The sequence below is a fragment of the Mauremys reevesii genome, linkage group 18 (assembly GCF_016161935.1).
Source record: "Mauremys reevesii isolate NIE-2019 linkage group 18, ASM1616193v1, whole genome shotgun sequence".
NCBI classification, from domain to species: Eukaryota; Metazoa; Chordata; order Testudines; family Geoemydidae; genus Mauremys; species Mauremys reevesii.
Genome location: NC_052640.1, coordinates 27,392,881 through 27,412,327, shown reverse-complemented (window position 1 = coordinate 27,412,327; position 19,447 = coordinate 27,392,881). Strand labels below are relative to the sequence as shown.

The 19,447-nt window shown below is 53.5% G+C and overlaps 1 protein-coding gene across 1 annotated transcript in view; it reads right to left on the bottom strand.

Annotated features, from left to right (window-relative positions):
- Window positions 1-19,447, bottom strand: part of RTN4R (reticulon 4 receptor) — a 125,680-nt gene that overhangs the window by 94,278 nt on the left and 11,955 nt on the right. The window lies entirely within an intron of this gene.

The following is a 19,447-nucleotide window of genomic DNA, read 5'->3' as shown; positions in this document are numbered from 1 at the left end:
GCCATGGCCGGTGGCACTGCCTGCCCTGGTTCTGGAGCCCAGAAGAGGTCAGGGATCAAACAGAGCAAAGAGACCAAGCCCCCTCTCCCTAGGGCCATGGGGCTGTGGGGCAGGGCTGGCCTGGCCTAAGGGCGAGCCGGCGGCTTGGGGAAACGTTGAGGAATTCAGTGTGTGCTGCTCCCACCCCATGACAGACAGGGCAGGGGGCTGCTCAGCAGAGCCACACTGGTAGGTACCCCGATGGCTCATGAGCTAACCAGCCAATGGGGAGCCAGCACAGAAAACAACATAAGGATTGTCTGCATCTTGGCCCACATCTTAACCCAAGCCAGGCTGTGACTGGGTCGAGTCCCTTCCTTGATTTCCCTCCTCACTAGCAGCCTCCTGCTTTGGTGCAGGGTCTCAGTACCACCAGCAAGCTTCGCAGCCCGTCCTGGGTGCCAGAGCCCTGCCTGGAGACTACGCCTGGGGCAGCCTGACGCGCACGAGCCTGGGAATGAGGGATGGGGAGGACGGTGAGCTGGGAAAGGTCCAGGAAGCAGCCGGAAGGGAGATGCAGGAGCATCCAGCCACTGGGGCTTGATCCAAGCGACACCTCCAGTGTGACCAGCAGAGTCCAGGCCCCGCCGTCCCCCAGCAAAGCTGTTTGGGAGCTGCCGTGCCCCGTTCACACTCACTGCATGCTGCTCGCCCAGCGTGGGGGTCTAATCAGCCCTGGAGATGCAATCCTCGATCTGTGCTTCCCCTCCCTCGGAACTGCTCACCACCACCTCCAAGCTAGCAGGCAGCCTGGCGCTTGCAGGGACGTGATAGCAGTGACTAATCCCCGACCAGCCGCGCAGCCTTCCAGAAGCAAAGGAGCCGACAAAGGGACATTTAAGGTTGCTACTGAGCACTTAATATAGTTTATATTTACGGCTTAATGGCTTTTCAGCCTCACTAACTTCCATTCCAACAAAGAGACCTCTCCTGTATGGCCCTCAGCTGAAGTGCTAACTACATCTTCATGTTAATGAATATTTAAAAACAGTGGAACTTTAAACTCCCCTGGCAGGAAGCCGGCTGCAGCTCGACTGGAGTTTTCAGTTGTGCTGGGGAGAAACTGTGCTAAAATCTTTCCTTGGGTGCCACATGCCCCTGCCCCTCCCTTGCAGGGCCGCCAAGGAAAAGGACTGGGGGAGGTCAGGGGCTACCCCGGAACTGGGGAGTGCCCTGGCCCCAGGCAGCAGGAAGCAAGCGGCTGTAGCGGTCAGGGGCTCTTTCTTTGAAAGGCAACGTCAGGCATTTACCCCTGCCGGAGCCAGGGCCTGCCGCTGTCCCCTGTGCTCAGTGGGTAACACTTGCCCACACGAAGCAGCAGGTAGTTCCCAGGGTTTGACTCCTAAGGCCCATGGGAAGGACCCAGCTCTGTGAGGTGCAGTGGGAGCTGCTGAGATCCCTTGTTTCCCAGCGCAGCCAGTGGGAGAGAAGGACATTCAGGAGCTCATAAGTGGAGCCCCAGTCCAAGGCCTTGGCTCTGCCTTCTCTTGCAGCTGTGCCCACCTCGCCTCTCCATGGAGCTTGGGCACTGCAGCATGCACAGCTGGGCAGGCGCAGGCAGGGCACTACAGCAGGAAGGCAGAGCCCAGAGAAACAGGCAGTGCCAGATGTGCCAACACACGCAGTGGGCAGAAGCATGGCGCACAGGGGCTGCTCTCACCCCAGGCAACCAGAGCTGCCGTGAAGTCCAACGGCCTGAACCTATGGCCCTCTCCGAGTTCCTCACCCACCCAACCAAGGCCAGGGAGGTTCTGCCTGTGCCAGGGCTGCAGGAAGTTGGTAGGGCTGCCAGGCAGAGCAAGCAAAGAGCCAGCTCTGGGGAGAACAGAGCCAGGATGAGCCCCATGGAGAACACCCTGAATGCCCCAGAGACTCTCCGTGAGGGCTCTGGGACCAGCCAGACCTGCCAACCCCTGCCCCACAGAGCTCGGGGACAAAGATGGGTCCCCCCTCCCTCCTCTGTTCAATGGTGCCTCAGCTGGGCAGGGCCACGACTCAGGGGTTTGCTGTGGGACTCCCGAGGAGCCCAAGAATCCCCACAGCCCTGCCTGGCTCACCTGGCGCCCCGGGCAAGGGGCTGCTCTGCCCTTCATTAGACGCCAGGGAAAGGCCGAGACCGGGGCTGGAGCTGTCCCTGGTGCCGAAGCTGCCGGGAAGCAGTCGGTGGGGCGGTGCTGGATTCCCAGGGGCACACTGCGGTGACGGGTCCTGGCAGCTGTACCCAGTGCCCCCATCACTGAACGGTGCCCAGGCCCAACACGTCTGAGAGACTGGCACAGCCTCCGAGGCACGCTGCTCCCGGGACCCTGCAGTGCCCCTCCCAGCGCCTGCCGGATACCAGCAGGCCCTGGACAGCTGGGCTTGGCTTCACCTCCCGACAGTCCCAATCCAAGGGGTCAGGTGGGTGGGTCAGAGGTGAGAGCGGCCGGGCACCAAGGCAAGTCCAGGTGACACAGGGTCAGACGACGCAGCAGGGGGGCAGGGTAAGGTTTACGCCAGGGTGGCTAGGCAGCAACCAGCAGGCAGTGGCCTGTTTCTCAGACAGCTTCCTCTTCCTGTCAGGGTCTTTACATAATCCACGTGTCCCGTGCGAATTCTGTCGGTCCAGCCAGTCAGGGCCTGGGCCGTGAGCACTGAGGCTGATGGTCAGGGTGCTGGTTCAGCATACGGCCTGGTGCGGAGCTAGGGACGCCATCCAGGGACCCAGCAGACCAGCGTTCAATACCATCGTCCTGACATCGAGCTTGCTGGCAGGCCGGGGGAGGATGGAAGGAGGGCGACATGCACACACAGGGATGGAGAGGTTCAGCGATGGAAGCAGAGGAATGTGGCGAGGGGAACCGGTATAGGTGAAGGGAGAGCTGGATGGGAGTCTAAACATCCTAGTGCCCAGTACACAGGCAGGGCAGTGGTGTGTCTCCTCTCACTCCTTGCTGATGTCCCCCACTTGCAATGGGACAGCCTGGCCTCCTCTGATCCACCCCCTTGTCCCTCCATGCAGCCACTCAGCCTCTTTTGCTAGTGCCCAGAGCAACGTAACAGCAGCCCAGCCTCAATCAGATGTAAAGTTTGCACTGCAAACAAAAGCTTTGGCATCACATGGTGGTGGGGGATCCTTGCCGACAACGAAGATAGCAGGTCAAATGGACAAGGACACCGCCTTCACCTGGTGGGGGCAGGACGGGGGGGTTGTGTTTCCTCTGAGGAATTTTGTTGCACAAAAGACACACACACACACACACACACACACACACACACCTCTCTAAATCCGGCAAGCAAAGTCATGCCTGCGAGCAGCAGCCACACTCCATTCAGGGACCGGGTCATCTCCGCTTGGCATTGTCTGCATGGTTTGCTAAGAGGGAGAAAGCACTCTACTGGCAGAAGGATTCAGCTCTGTAAACTGCATTGTGGCTTGACTTGTATAGGAAACGTAACAAAGCTCAGCTGAAGGAAAACCTTGACTTGTACAGTGCGAGATAAAAATCCTTAGCGTTGACAAATGAATCTACTCATCTGCCAGGCTCTGTATTATCTTGCAAACGGGAAAAAAAAAAGTGAATTGAACTTTGGGTGCTTTTCATTTCCCTACAATGTGCAGCAAACGGTGATTGCTATTCATTACGAGACAAGACTGACATTCATTAGAGTGTGCATTAACTCCCTCATTCTTCCGCTGCCCGCAAAATTAGTCCACCGAGGGTAGGAACTAGTAATTTCTATATTGAATTCCTAGTAACTGCACTTGGGGCTTTCTCCAGACAAGCAAGGCCCATTCCGTCCTCAAACTGTAATATTTGAAATCTCGCTTTGTCGCTTTACTGTGCAGCTGACATTGGAAATGGGAAACAGTTGCTCAGGTGTTAGGGCAAGCTCTTCTGGGAGGAATGCCTCCGCTTAGGAGGAAGGGAAATTCTGTTTCAGTTCTACCCATCCTCTTAGTTCCCTCCAGCCCCGGGTCTGTATGCATCCCGGGCAAATACAGGGAACACGTGTCAGTCCTGCCTGAGTGGTAGGGTGACCAGATGACCTGAGAAAATGGGGACTGTCCCTATACTGAGGTGTTTGTCCCACGTCCCGACCGATCTTTGGTCGGGACGCAATTTGTCCCGATATTTCATTCCAAAGGCAGCACTCGCCTCTAATTAATTAATTGATTTATTATTTATTTAGCTGCTCCGCTGGCAGCACTCGCTTTTTTTTTTTCTCCGCCGGCAGACTCCCCCCACCACCATGTGTCCTGATATTTTCTCCCTTTCATCTGGTCACCCTACTGAGTGCTAGAAGAGGCCAGAGGGTTAACGTATTCACTCTTACACCCAAATCGCATTGTGATTGTGCTACAAGCCAGTAAGTAGTGGGAAAGCCGCACAGGAGGAGGCAAGAAACGCTGCAGTCTCCTGGTCAAGAGACGGCAAAGGGGCCTTTTGACTTGGTTGCTTGGTGCTTTCTTGTGCATCATCTCACAAAGGCTGCCAGTACTAAAACAACCTTGGAATTTCTAAACATTACAGATGGCAATTTCTTAACTAAAACGTGTTGCAGCCAACACTGTGGAATTCTGTATTAGACCTTGTCCTAACAGGTAAAAAGGAACTGATCAGAGAATAAAAAGTGAATGGTGTCTTCGGTACAAGTGATCATGACTTGATCGCACTGAGAATGTGCAAACAGAATAATGTCCAGACCAATAATATATATTCTTGGGGCCAATTTCACAAAGCTGAAAAAAAAATGATGAACCAATTCAGCTGGGAGGAAAAATATAATCAGAAAAATGATAACTGGGAATTATCTAAGAACACCTTACTAGATGTGCAAAAAGCCACAATCCCACAACTGACGGAGACGGCAATGCTAGGTGATGGTGGTTGTTTTTTTAACTGCTTTAGAGGGGAAGTGAAGGCAGCTTTAAAAAACTAAAAGCAAATAATATATAACAAATGGAAGAAAAGGGAAGTTGATAGTAATGAATTTAAATCAGAATTTAGGAATTATAGAAAACTGCCAAGGAACACAAGGAGAAATCTATGGCCAGTAGAGTTACGGACAATAAGAAGAATTTTTAAAAATATATTGGGAACAAAAAGAATCCTGATGATAGTATTGATCCATTACTAGATGGAAATAGTAGAATTACGGATAATAATGCAGAAAAGGCAGAGGTGTTCAATAAATATTTCTGTTCTGTATTTGGGGGAAAACAGATGATTTAGTCTCATAACAAGGTGACAATAACACTCTTTCCGTTCCATTAGTATCTCTGGAGGATGTTAGAAGAGGCTACTAAAGACAGACAATTTTAAAATGAACAGGTTCAGATAAATTGCATCCAAGAGTTTTAAAAGAGGGGGGTGAGGAACTCTCTGGACATTAATGTTGATTTTCAATATGACTCAGAGCACTGGGGAAGTTCCAGGAGACCGGATGAAAGCTAATGTGCCAATTTTTTAAAAAGAGTAAATGAGATGACCCCCCGGGTAATTATGGGTCTGTCAGCCTGACATTGATCCAGGGCAAGATAACGGAGCAGATGATACAAGATTCAATAAATAATGAACTATAGGAGGGTAATGTAATTACTGAAAATCAATGTGAGCGTATGGAAAATAGATCCTATCAAACTAATGACGTCTTATTTTGATATTACAAGTTCGGTTGATAAAGGTAATAGTATTAACATAACATACTTGGACTTCTGGAACATATTTGACTTGGTGCTGCATGACATTTTGATTAAAAAACTAGAATGATATAAAATTAACATGGCACAAATAAATGGATTAAAAACTGGCCAACAGCAAGGTCCCCAAATGGAACTGTGAACAGGGAATCACCATCGAGTGGGTCTGCTCCCACTGGAGTCCTGCAGGGATCAGCTTTTGGCCCTATACTATTGAACATATTTATCAATGACCTGGAAGAATGCAAAAAAAAAAAAATCATCCCTAATAAAGTTTGCAGATGACACAAAAATTGGGGCAGTGGTAAGCAGTGAAGAGGACAGGTCACCGATACAGGGCGATCTAGATAGTGTAATTCACTGGGTGCGAGCAAACAACATGTGTTTTCATCTGGATAAACGTAGACATCCCGGAGCAAAGAATGTAGGCTGTGGTTACAGGAGGGGGGACTCAATCCTGGGAAGTGTGGACTCTGAAAACGATCTGGGGCCATTGTAGATAATCAGCTGAACATGAACTTTCCACGTAACTCTGACCAAAAGAGCTAGTGTGATCCTGAGATGCATAAACAGGGACATCTTGAGTCAGGGTAAAGAGGTTATTTTACCTCTGTGTTTACACTGGTGAGACCACTGCTTGAATACAGTTCCGGTGCCCACTATTCCAGAAGGATGTTGATATATCGGAGAGGGTTCAGAGAAGAGCTGGGAGAATGTAGGGTGGTGAAGCACTGGAATGGGTTACCTAGGGAGGTGATGGAATCTCCTTCCTTAGAGGTTTTTAAGGTCAGGCTTGACAAAGCCCTGGCTGGGATGACTTAGTTGGGTTTGGTCCTGCTTTGAGCAGGGGGTTGGACTAGATACCTCCTGAGGTCCCTTCCAACCCTGAGATTCTATGATTCTATGAATGATTAAAGGACTAGAAAACCTGCCTTATTGCGATAGACTCAAGGAGCTCAGTCTATTTAGCTTAACAAAGAGAAGGCTCAGGGGTGACTTGATCAGAGTCTGTAGGTACTGTGACAAAGTTCCTCCTCTACCTTGGTGGGTCCTGAACTTAATGGCAGATTTGCTCACCTCACAGATTCACCCCATGGGTCGGGAAACAGCCCAGAGACCTTCCCCTCTGGTAGAAACCACAGTCCAGGTCAATTCCTCCTGTGTCTGATCAGGAGTTGGGAAGTTTGGGGGGAACCCGCACCTGCCCTCTACTCCGGGTTCCAGCCCAAGGCCTGTGGACTGCAGCTGTCTAGAGTGCCTCCTGGAACAGTTGTATGACAGCTACACCTCCCTGGGCTACTTCCCCATGGCCTCCTCCCAACACCTTCTTTATCCTCACCACAGGACCTTCCTCCTAGTTTCTGATAACGCTTGTACTCCTCAGTCCTCCAGCAGTGCCTACTCACTCTCAGCTTCTTGCACGCCTCTTGCTTCCAGTTCCTCGCACGCACTTCCTCTCCTCTGGCTCCCTCTGGCCTGACTGGAGTGAGCCCTTTTATAGCATCAGAGGGGCCTTAATTAGAGTCAGGTGCTTAACAGCCTCACCTGACTCTTAGCAGGTTAATTGGAGTCAGGTGTTCTCATTAGCCTGGAGCAGCCCCTGCTCTGGTCACTCAGGGAACAGAAAACTGCTTATCCAGTGGCCAGTATATCTCCCTTCTACTACTCTGCTGTTCCGCCCTTTCACCGTGAGCCGACTGCACAATTTGCAGCCAGTTCGGTTCCAGACCGTGCCAAGGAAACATCTGTACATGCTCATGCTCCACATCCTTCACTTCCTCACCCTCACATCCCGCCCCGACACAAAGTGGCAGGCCCTCCTACCACCTCTCGAAGGTGAGGGGCCCCGGTGGGCCAGCCTATACTCCACCCTGGTTCCAAGGCCCCTGGAAATATCAGTTGGCTACTCCTTCACGGGGCCGTAAGCACGGGCATGTACTTGGCGCGGTTTACCCCCGTCCCAGACACCTGCCCCTTCTGCGGCGTGAGGGAGACTACGGCACACGTTTACCTAGAGTGTGCCAGGTTGCAGCCCCTATTCCAGCTCCTCTCAGATATATTATTATGGTTTTGGTTGCACTTTTCCCTTCACTTGTTCATCTATGCACTCCCCATCCGTGGCCCCACAAAGTCGCGGGATCTCCTTGTCAACCTCCTCCTAGCTCTGGCCAAAATGGCCATCTACAAAACCAGGGAGGGGAGGTTGGGCGATGGGATTTCCTGCGACTGTGGGGCCTATTTCTGCTCCTCCGTCCGTTCACACATCCGGGCAGAGTTCCTCTAGGCAGTGTCCGCTGGCTCCCTTGACGCCTTCGAGGAGCAGCGGGCGCTGTCCGGGGTTCTCTGCTCGGCGTCCCCATCAGGTTCCCTTCGTTTAGCCCTGTGACCTCACTCCCGTTCCTGTTATTTCATTAGTTGTCCTCCGGAATTATTTGGTATCACGGACCTGTGGATCCTCCCCTTAGACTGGGGGGGAGGTCCTTTAGTAGTGGATACCAACAGGACTACTCTGCTGTTCCCAACTGGCCTGGGTCTATCACAGTACCTTCACGGGGAACAAGTATTTAATAATAGCATCTTCAGTCTAGCTGAGAAAGGTCTAACATGGTCCAATGGCTGGAAGTTGAAGCTAGACACAATCACTTGATCATTGCCTGTTAGGTTCACTCCCTCTGGGGCACCTGGCATTGGCCACTGTCGGTAGACAGATACTGGGCTAGATGGACCTTTGGTCTGACCCGGTACGGCCTTTCTTATGTTCTTATGTTCAAACTGGAAATAGGACATACATTTTTAACTATGAGAATAATTAACCATTGGAACAATTTACCAAGAGTCATGGTGGCTTCTCCGTCACTGACAATTTCTAAATCAAGTTGGTTGTTTTTTCTAAAAGCTCTGTGGTAGGAATTATTGTGGGGCTGTTCTCTGGCCTGGGTTGTACAGGAGGTCAGACTAGATGATCACAATGGTCCCTTCTAGCCTCAGAATCTATGCATCTCAGAGGGTTGGTGGTGGAGGAATTTCTCCTTCTTAACAATTCTTTCTGTGATTCTTGCTGTCCTGACTGGTGTGGCAGGCCCAGCTGCAGCGTAAGTTGCTCTTGTTCCTAAGCTGACCCAAGGATGTGGGGTAGGTGGGGAACCTGACATCCACACTCAGACCCAACAGCAGCATCTACCCAAACAGCTTCAGCCACCCATCTGCATGAGAGTTTTCCCAGGTCTCCTTACTGGATCTGACTGTCGTATGGGCCTGAGGTCAGCTAGGAGCCACGCAGTTGGCAAATTCAGATCCCATGCACAGACTAGCCTGCCCTCCAGAGACACCAGGAGAAGGCAGGGGAGACTCAACCAAGTGTAATCAATAAGTAACAATGATCGGTAGTGGAATTAGGAGAATAAGAAGAACATAAGAAGGGCCATACTGGGTCAGACCAATGGTCCATCTAGCGCAGAATCCTTTCTTCCCACAGGGGCTGAAGCCAGATACTTCAGAGGAAATGAAAAGAACAGGGCAATTATCAAATGATCCATCCCTGTCATCCAGTCCCAGCTTCGGGCCATCAGAGGTTTAGGGGCACCCGGAGCATGGGATTGCATCCCTGACCATCTTGGCTAATAGTCATTGATGGACCTATCCCCCATGAGCTGATCTAGTTGTTTTTTTGACCCAGTTATACGTTTGGCCTTCACAACAACCCCTGGCAACGAGTTCCACAGGTTGACAGTGCAGTGTGTGAAGAAATACTTCCTTATGTTTGTTTTAAAGCTGCTGCCTGTTAATTTCATTGGGTAACCCCGGGTTCGTGTGTTATGTGAAGGGGGAAATACTATTTCCTTATTCACTTTCTCCACACCACTCATGATTTTATCGACCTCAATCATATCCTTCACCTTAGTCATTTCTCTTCCAAGGTGAATAGTCTTTTTAATCTCTCCTTGGATGGAAGCTGTTCCAGATCCCTAATCATTTTTGTTGCCCTTCTCTGTATTTTTTCCAGTTTGAATATATCTTTTTTGAGATGCGGTGACCAGAACTGCACAAAGTATTCAAGGTGTGGGTGTACCATGGATTTATGCAGTAGCATTTTCAGTCTTATTCTCTCTCCCTTTCTCAATGGTTCCTAACATTCTGTCGGCTTTTTCGACTGCCGCTGCACACGGAGCAGATATTTTCAGGGACTATCCACAATGACCTTTTCTTAAGTGGTAACAGCTAGTTTAGACCTCATCGTTTCGTATGTATAGTTGGGATGAGGTGTTCCACTGTGCATTACTTTGCACTTATCAACGTTGAATTTCATCTGCCATTTTGTTGCCCAGTCGCCCATGTTTGTGAGATCCCTCTGTCACGCTTCACAGTCTGCTTTCATAGAGAACACTGGTGCTACTCAGAAAGCAGCCCCAGCTCTTTCGGGATAGCACCCGGGCCTGCACATTTTAAACAGAACTAACCCCTCATCACGCAATCCCTTAAATGCTAGGCCGTTCGCAGAGCCAAACGATGCAGCCTCATGAAGAGATGGGCGGGTGGGAGGGAGACAGACCTCAACAGCTTCCAAAACCAGACACGCTTTTGTAAAGTAAAAACAAACAAACAAAAAAAACCCCAAAGCTTTTGGGTTTGCAACTAGGCAGAGATTGGCAGAGACACTGTCCTGAAGGAGTGGACCCAGAGCTGAAAGTATTAACCCATTCCTGGCCATGCTCAGGGGAGCCCGTTGCTTGTCTGCAGCTTGGACAGGCCCAGGTGTGCGAGGGCTGAGGCACTGTGTCTCGTGGGTGGGCTCGCGTACACTGCGATTCTGAACAAATCTTCCGGCCCTGCACAGACCCAGTTCCTCCCCCACCCAGAGGAGCCCCACCCTCCTGCAGGTTTCCCTCCTGCACTGAGGGGCTGCTGGGTAAGGGCTAAGAGCTTGGGTGGGGCCAGTGTCGCTCTGCCACCCCTGGGTGGGCATGGTGCTCTCTGGCAGGACAGGGCGCAGCAGGAGCCTGCTTGTTTCAAGTCCTTTGCGTGGCATGTCCTTGGGGATACAGCCTCCCCCTCGGGATCATGCCAGGGCGCGTCCTTCTGCAGAGTAGGCTGGAGGACCCATCCCCTGCCAGCTCTGGGGGAGCCAGGGGAGGGCAAGACTGTCCTTATAGGGGCTCTGGGCCTTTGCGTCTGGCACCGCCTCTGCCCCAGCTATCGGATGGCACCGCTCCACTGCAGCGGCACTGCCAGGGCTCCGTGCTACTGGGTGTCCAGCCCCCATGGCCCCATTCATGGCTTTACCCAGCTGGGTGATAGGTCTGTTAATGCATCACTAACCCACGGCCAGCACCCTGGGATGCTGCGAACAGGGGCAGGCGGCAGGCGGCAGGCAGTGGCATCCTGTCCCCGAGCCCCGAGAGCCCCTTGCACACCAATCAACCTCTGCTCCAAACCGCCGAGGAGGGCACAGTCGGGAAAGCAACTCTGTTCCTGCCTTGCACCGCACTCGGGTCCCCAGCCTGTCCCCACCAGCCTGTTGCTTTCCGTGCGACACGAGGGACGGGGAGGGAGGGGGGCAGAGCATCCCTCAGGTGAGAGGAGAGCACAGTCCCCAGCAGCACATGCACTGGGAGCTGAGGGCTGCCAATGCTGAAGAGGCGCAGGGATAGAAAATAAGCCCTCACGGCCGACATGCGCTCAGTCAGCTGCTAGGGGAACAAACGCCGCTCAGCAGGGGAGTGAGACAACGCCCCGTGACCTCACCGAGACTGGAGGGTCACTGCGGGAGCCTGGCCTGAGCCAAGTGAGAGCAAGGCCTGGCAGGAACTCCCAGCACAGGGTCTGCAAAGGGCAGGGATGCGATGTGCAGGGGATGCCCACAGCTGTGGCGTCCTGTTGGGGAGCAGGGCAGCCTGTTGGGGAGCAGAGAGAACGTTTTCACCGCTGGTGCTTGCCATCCACAGGACCCCAGCAGTCCCAAGGGAGAGTGGAGAGAACCCCGGCCCTCTTCACCCTGCGCACACACCTGGGCCAGAGAAAGCTGATCGCTGTGGAGTCCTTCCCTGGCAGTTTGCAGGCAGATCACCCCGGCCCCTGGAATCACCCTCTGATCCGGGTGCACAGTTACGGAGCAAGAGCTGCGGAAGTGCCAGCCTGCTCTGCGGGGGTGGGGGCTGCCACAGGACAGGAGGGGGCTGCTGTGCTCAGAGAAACTGGAGAGGAGATCCTGGGAGACGCTCGTGCGGTGCATCCTAGCCCGGGGAGACGCACGTGCGGTGCATCCTAGCCCGGGGAGACGCACGTGCGGTGCATCCTAGCCCGGGGAGACGCACGTGCGGTGCATCCTAGCCCGGGGAGACGCACGTGCGGTGCATCCTAGCCCGGGAGACGACGCGGTATCCTAGCCCGGGAGACGACGCGGTGCTTCCTAGCCCGGGGAGACGCACGTGCGGTGCATCCTAGCCCGGGGAGACGCACGTGCGGTGCATCCGAGCCCGGGGAGACGCTCGTGCGGTGCATCCTAGCCCTCTGAGTAGGGGGCCATGCCCTGCCAACTCCACTTCTCGCTGCCTGCCCTGCCAGGTGCTAATGGAGAACGTCACAGCCTCCTCCAAATAGGGAATTCAAACTGTAATTGGGCCTTGGCTGTGCAGAGCCGCCGTCCAGGTGTGCAGCAAGGGGCGCAGCATGCACGACAAGGAGCGATGGCCCCAGGAGAGGCGCTGCGAGGAAGCAATCAGGCGAGAGGTAACTAACTGTGAGACAAGCCCCATCATCAGCTAAACAAGAGGAAATCAAAGACGACGGCACCAGGGCCATTGGGCTGAGCCTCAGTCCCAGATCTCGGCTTCAGGATACATTGCACTGCCTCACGGCTCGGGTAAGAGGCCTGCATGGCACGGGGGCGGGAGCCTTCTAAAGAGCCTTCTGGGGCCTCTGAATCTATGGGCCCAAAGTTAGAGGGTTCCTGCTAGGGTGGGGATGCTCCCAACTAGCACATGGCACGGTCGCCTTAGCAAGGGTTCGGGGCAGGGAGCAGCCAAGCCTGAGCACTAGCTAAATAAACAGGCTTCACAGTCCAAACCCTGCCAATGGCTGTGATGCAGAACAGCCATGCCAGTCCCAAAACACACTGCGCTGGTGTCTCCTGTCTTCTCTCTGGAGGGTGCAACTGGAAGCCAGCCAGCCCCTCCCAAAACGTCCCATCCATTTCAGCTTGTGTTTCGGTTTAGAAAGAATCAGGCTGCAGCGCGCCCAGAACAGCTGGGGCCAGGACTCCTGGGTTCATCTCCTAGCGCTGCCACTGATTCTCTCTGGGACCCTGTGCAAGTCGCTTGGGCTGACATTTTCAATTCCGGCCTAAATCTGGGGGACTCCAGTTTTAAGAACCCAGCTAGCAACCCCTTGGGCGTCCAGAAATGGAGGCCCCTGAAAGTGAGGCCCAATTGGAAAATGTTGGCCTTCAGCAAACTGCACAACTATCTGTCTACAGAACGATCTACTTTACTGGGGGCAGGCGCTGTCAGCTCATTCGTGATTTTAAATCACATGGTTGGGGGGGGGAACGTGCGAGAGAAGGATCAAAAGATTAAACAGGCTGAACTGTGAAGTCCTGACTGAGGCAAAACTCACTGACTCCCACAGAGACGGAGTCTTGAGTAACTGCACCGGGCTGTCGGGACTCAGCCCGCGGCGGCTGGGTGAGGTCTGTGATGCTGGCAGACCAGGTGACAGCTCACGCCAAGGCCCCTCGGTCTCCAATGAACACTGACAAATCCATGGCTGGAGCCAGTCTGGCTCACCTGGCTGCCAGTGTTGTTAACATGGGGATTAGAGTTATAAACGTGTTTCATGTTTAAACTTTACTGAAGCCTTGTCAATTGCTGCCTGCATTAGTCTCCCTTATAATGTCTGTATCCCATGTTATACAGTGATAGTTACGTGCTTGTTCGAACTGTACATCACCAGACAGGCAAAAAGCATTAGCAAGGGTGACATACTAGTGTCCACCTGGAGGTGTTATCTCCTGCCCAACAAAAGAAGGCCCATAAACACCAGACAAACCATTGTGGCACATCAATGGACAAAATACTTTGTTAATTGCATCCCGCCCCCGGACAAAAAGGAGACATGCAACTGAATTCCACCCAACAGCTGAATTTGCAGTTCCAAGTACAAGGGGGAAAGGAATAAAAAGCTCTATCAGGGAGGAACTGTCTCTTTTATACTGTTTGGACTCTAAGGGGCAAGGATTGCTAAGCATAAGCAAAAGATCCCCAGTGCTTGGTGTGGGTTACCCCTAAAGGACATATACAGCTTGCTTATTACAGAGGCTTTTGAAACTTAAGATTGTAACTCATGTGTGTATGTGTAGGTTTTAACCTTGTCAATAACTCTCGTTTCCTTTTCCTATTAATAAAGCTTTAGCTAGTTTATTACAGGATTTGGCTACAAGCCTTGTCTTTGGTGTGAGAGCTGAGGTGCAATCGACCTGGGTCAGTGACTGGTCCTTTGGGACTGGGAGGAACCTGAATATTGCTGTGATTCTTGGTGGAAGGGACCAGCTATCACACGGGCAGGCTCCCCTAAGTGGCACGAGAGACCGGAGAACCCAAGGAGGACTGCCGGTGACTCCATGGTTAGGCTGGTATGGGGCCCGAGGAGTTCACACTTGATAACTGGTGGGTGAAATCAAAGTACAGAACTCACAGCCCATGTGGGTTCTGTGCCCTGGTTCCTAACACTCTGTCCTGAGGTTGGTACCCATGCTCTTGATCCACTGCAGGACAGCTTGGCAATGGGATTTGGAAGGGGATCAGCACCTGGGAGCTGGAGGAAGGGGAGGATGTGACAGCCAAGGTAAGGACACCAAGGGACTTGGATTTATTACAGACAACTGTGCACTGTTGGTTGGCAGAGCGCACGCCAGGCAGATCAGTATTTCTGCCACTCGGCAGGTGAAGAATGGAGTCTATTATAGAAACCATCTGTCTGGGCCTGACAGGTCTTTAAGATGACATCTGAGGAGTATGCAGATTTTGCCTCTTTGTGCAGAGTTTTCCTTTAGCCGTGCCAATTTGTGAGTCGATTGCCACGCACGTCCCCTCCTCGGCCGTTAGCGGACACAAATTGCGGGGGGGAGCAGGCGAAGGAGAGGCAGCTTGGACAAGGCATGTTTTACAATGGGCCACAGCGTCACATTGCAAGAAAAGTAGAATTATAAACCACGTCAGCCGCTTCCAGACCCGCCGCCCCGCCTCCGAGGGCAGAGGACTTGGAGGTGTCACAAAAGCACCTGCGGGCCAGCCCTGGGGCTCCCTGTGCTGTCTGGGAGCTGGGGCTTGAGCAGACATGAGACCCAAGGTCATCCAGAGATGAAGAGAGGCAGCCTTGGTAAAATGGGGTCACTCTGTTTCATTGGCAGAGCTCGCCGGCAATGGACCTGCTATCACATGGGTGCCTTGGAAATGAGCACGTCTAGCCCGGCCTGCCTGGCAGTGCACCGGAGGTGGGGGTGGGGGAGCTTGGAAGCAATGTTCGCCTCCACAGGGGGTGCAGGTTAGACACAGTCACAAGGGCCCAGAGTGGTGGAAGCGCCAGCATGCAGGGAAGGGACACACCTCCTGGAATCCAGGGGCAGCTCAAGCCTTGTCTGGTGATTTCCAGGAGATTGGGGGGGTGGGAATGCTGAGAATCCAGAGGGAGTGCTTCTCACGCCCTGCCCCGGGAACCCAGCAGCCCCTCCCGCTCCCTTCCTCAGGAGCGTACCCTAAGCCCCCTCCCTGGAAGACCCCACCTCCTCTTCCCCGACATGCAGGTTTGCAGCTGCTCAACTCCCCCGTATCCTTCCAACCATCTGAGCTAGGCTCGGACGGGGAGCCGGGGGGAGAGGGTCCCTGGGCACATCAGAGGGCTCTGGCATCGACACTCGCCATTTATACCAGGCTGCGTGAGCAGCTGCTTCCGCAAGGCGAGTCAAGCCAACGTCCCCTTCGAGGTGGTGCCACCCCTGTGGTGAGCCTGGGCCCAGCGGGGAGCAGAGCCGCCCGGCCCAGTTGCTTCAGCATCTCAATGCCCAGCCATGTCACGTTCCCCTTGGCTGCTCACGCTCTTGTAGATTTCAGTGTCGCCTGCTTATTAATTAAGGGGATTTTAATGCACCTTGTGATGGATTTGTAATGGCTCTTATCTGCATTTACAGGGAGTTGCAGGGGACAGAGTGGGGACTGAACAGTCTCTTAATTAGCAGCCAAGCAAATACAGCCCAGTGAGATCTTCTCCAGAGATCGTCGGGGCCGGGTGCTGCCCTCCGCAGCCCCGCTGGAGACGGGGGGGGGGGGGAGGGGGGGTAATCGAAAATGGCTGGAAAGGGCACCTACAAAGTAGTTGTTATTGCCTGAAAAAACCACTGTTTACTCTCTGCTGTTTCCAATGCTCCCCGAGGAGCTGGGGAATGAACCTATTTTCCTACTAAAGCGCATCACATGGGCAGCCGGGTGTGCTATTTTTAGGGATGCTCGTAAAAGGCAAGCTGCACTCTGGCTTGTTATGGGGGGGTCTGTCATTAGCACTGTCCTGCACACGCTGGCGTGTTATGGGACGGTCTCTCCTGAGCGTTGAGTGGCCGGCGGAACCCGATCCCCCCAGCTCCTCTTTGGCCTGGCTACCCAGGGGATCAGTCGAGAGGGTCATGCTGGTCCCTTCTGGCCTTAGTACCTTTCCAGGCCAGGCCCGAAGCCCATTAAAGCCAGCGGAAAGGCTCCCACTGACTCCAGCTGGCGGTGGATCAAGCCCTATTGCCCCCAAGGTAGCGAAGGTTACTGAGCACAACAGGGCAAATGCTAACCACTCATCCTCCCAGCATCCCTGCCTGCCAGAGACCAACCCAGGCCCTGCCGGGCCACAGTCTGGGAACCCTTCTAGTCCAGTATCCATCTCCCACAGTGGCCAGGGCTGGATGCATCCGGGGAAGGGGCAAGAAACGCCACTGAGGCGATGAGTTCCATAAGCTAACTATGTGTCGCCTAAAGTTATCACTTTTTATCAGCTTTAAATGTGTTGCCTTTCGATTTCACTGAATGCCCCCGTGTTGTCTGGGGGAAGGGGCCGAGCTACCCGCTCTAGGCCATTCGTTATTGCGTCCTCCGCTCTCCTGTCCCCTCTGGTTCGTCGCCTTACTGCAGCAAACAGTCCCAGGGTTTCTGATTTCCCTCCACAGTGAACTCGCTTCCTCTCGGATCATTTTAGCATGAAGATGGGCACCAGTGTCTATTTTGAGATCAGGTGACCAGAAGTACACACAATACCCCCAAAGGACGGCATATCATTAACCAACAAGGAGGCATTCTGGTTTCTTGGGGTTCCTTTCTGGATACACGAACATTCGGCCTGGCGGCGCGCTCTGAGCAGAGGTTTCTTTGGAGGGCACAGGAGTTACAGTCCATCTAAAGCCCAGCAATATGAACAAGGAGATGGAAATAACCCATCCAGTGTACGCTGCTTTGCATCAATCAGCTCGGAAATTCCTCTGACATCATGTTGCCCATTCACCAACCTTGGATAGTTCCCTCCGACAGTCCTCGAAGTCTCCTCTCTTCTCGATTAACCTAAAGGCTCGCGTCATCGGTGTACCAGGGTTTTCCCTCCTCAGAGTTCACACCCCTTTCTAGATGAGCCATCAATCCATTATCAACACCAATCCCAGGACAGATCCTTGAGGCCTCCCAATATTAACCTTGTGCCATGTTGAATATAGAATTTTGTATTCCCACTCTCTGCTTTCTGTCTCTCAGGGGGAGGGGTAACATTTTGTCATGGATCAGAAACGATGATCACTTAGTTTCCTTAACAGCCCTTTGTTGGGGATCTTGGCAAAAGCCTTCAGAAAGTCCAAACATCACTCACTCCTCCTCTGGCCATGCTTCTGGTGACATGCTCAAAGAATTCTGCAAACTGGAGATGCCCGGTTTTCCTTTACAGAAACCATTAACTCCCATCATATCAGGATCCTTCCAGTGTTTTTATACCCGTCTTTAACTATTGCGTCCCAGTGCCCCTGGTGCAGAGGCCCAGCTCACTGCCCTAATTCCCAGGACTGCTCTTAGTTCCTGCCATTTAAAAGACAGGCAAACACACGCTGCCCTCCAGCCCTCTGGCACTGCAGCTGACTTTAAGGAGAGATGCCATATTTTTTCTAGCAGCTCATTCTCAAGGCCCGTCAGCACTCTCAGCTGGACCAGCTCGGCCTGCTGACCTGTGGGGCTTTGATTGATCCATTTGGTCCAGCTCCTGTTTTTGCAACGCTCCATCTCTGGTGGGGTCTCATCTTTACCACCTGGAGAGAGCAGGTCTAGGGTAAGCAGCCCCGAGCACGCTCTCTGGTGACGCACGCACATTAAATCAGAAGATGGACAAGTGAGTAACATGATCTCATTGACAGACGGAGAGCAGGGAAACAGAGGTTGCAGGCCTGGCTTTTCAGGGATGCTCAGCACTCACCATTCTGTGGTAGCTGCAGGCTCTCAGAGCCTCTGCCTGTCAGACACTACATGACCTGCCTGACAGCAAGTCAGTGACAGAGCTGGGCCTGGAACCAAGGCCATCCAGCCCCCGTGCTCTACCCACTAGACCACACCACCTGCTAGTGTCGAAACAGCAGCATGTGCCTCAAAACTCCTTTTCTCACCCGCAGGCAGGGAGTGGAGGCCAGTGCATGGCCCCCTGGCCCTCGGGGCTGCTTGCCACAGGGTCAGAGCCCCCAGCCCTCACTGGAGCCTGGGAAGCACAGAGGTGCCCGTGGCCCATGTGCTCCCAGGCGGCTGGATAGCTGTGCCACAAGCGGGTGGCGCTCTCCCTAGACTCCAGGAGGGGGACAGCACGGCGCCCGAGCTGGCATTCGCTGGGCCCTTGCTGAAAGTTGCCAAAAAAAAGCCAATGGACCCTGAACGCCCCCTCACACACACACCAGCCCTAGATGTGCTCCCTCATGCTCACGGGGGAGGCGCTCTGGGGATGCATTGCAGGGAACCTTGCACAGCTCCAGCCCGGCTGCTCCCAGAGATTTCTGCATCTGTGGCCTCAAGGCAACACCTATGCCCTGAAATCCCAGTTCATCAGAACCAACAACGCTCCCCGCAGAGATGCCCAGTGGCAAGCAACGAGAATGCAGCGGGGGAGCTGCCCAGACACCATCCCGGGGCACTTACATCTGAAACACACCATCTCCCCAGGACAGGGCATTGGCCTAGGAGTGGAGAGAGCCTCTGCTCCAGCTGCATTCCATGCCACACGCTCATGCAATGAGCACCGGGCCAGTCTGCGCGCACACGGCACGACTCCTAGCTGCTCCCGAATCGCTGCAGAGCCGGCTGGCCCCGTCTCCGAAGAGAGGGCAAACTCCCCATCTTTGTGGTGAGTGTGGTGCAAAGAACTCCCTCTCGCAAAGCAGACCCAGACGCCTCTTTCCACCAGCGCGGGCACTGCCTCTCTCCAGGCACACGTGGGTTACACATGCCCAGATGATTATGGCAAACAAATCCAAGATCATCTTGCAAATCTATGGGCCACGACCTAGCAAACGCTCTGGGAGATGGCTGTCTCCCGGCAGCATGGCAGGAGCTCCCAGCTGACGGGCTAGAATCCCCAGATTAACTGTAAGACTAGCCAAGCACTAGGAAAGCCAAAAATAAATCCTAGGTGAAGAAAAGCATTTCACCCTGGAAAGACCTGTCCAAGCGAAGCCAGTCG